The sequence below is a fragment of the Podarcis tiliguerta genome, assembly GCF_965153285.1.
Source record: "Podarcis tiliguerta genome assembly, chromosome: Z".
Taxonomy (NCBI): domain Eukaryota; kingdom Metazoa; phylum Chordata; class Lepidosauria; order Squamata; family Lacertidae; genus Podarcis; species Podarcis tiliguerta.
The window spans coordinates 18,633,309-18,634,156 of record NC_139553.1 but is presented as its reverse complement, the minus strand read 5'-3'; positions in this window follow the sequence as shown (position 1 = coordinate 18,634,156).

The window sequence follows — 848 nt, the reverse complement described above, 5'->3', positions numbered from 1 at the left end:
CAGGCAGGGAGACAAACATGGCAAAGGTGTTGCAAGTCACTGCAGCAGCTCCCTCACGCTCCATGTCTCTTGGTTCTACACACACCATGAGACAGCACTCTGGGCTTCCCCCTTAAACTCTCCCCCTAAACACCCTCACAAACACCCTGCCCATGAGCTCCCAGAAGCTGCAATCATTTAAGCAGAACTGCTGCTGGCTGCTAACTCCTCTTCCAACTTACTGCCTCCTTCAGCCTGTCTTCTTCTCACCAGTGGCCATAGCCCCTCAGACCATGTGCTCTAGGAGAGCACACAGCCACACCCACAAACTCACAATCAAGCTTCCAAACAGCTCAGACAAGCAACCAGCCTTAATCCAAAAGAAACAAGCTCACATTCTTCAGTCTCCTCCAATCCCCCGCCATACGTCCCTATTTACAAGACTTGGTCACAAACTCCCAGAGGCTGTAATCAGCAAAACAGAATTATCTTTTAAATAATATATTTTAGATGTTTCTGGCTTTTCCATCCACATTGTTTTAATTTGTGGATGTCGCCTAGAATCCCAGTCTGGGGAAAACTTGGGATATAAATATAATAATAATAATAACATAATACTATTATTGTTTATAGTACTTTCTCAAGCTGCTGCCCCCTGGCTGCCCCATCATTCCAGAGTGATCCCTGTTTCCAACAGGTTGAGAATCCCACCTGGGGCAAGCTGGATTAGCAAGCCTCCCCACAGCAGAGTATTCAGGAAATATTTGCTATAGAAGAGGAGTATCTATGTTTCCTTCAGAAACCTGTTTCAAAAACAAACTCCCTACACTTCTTCAAGAAACCAAGGTGTGCAAGACCAGTGGAAACAC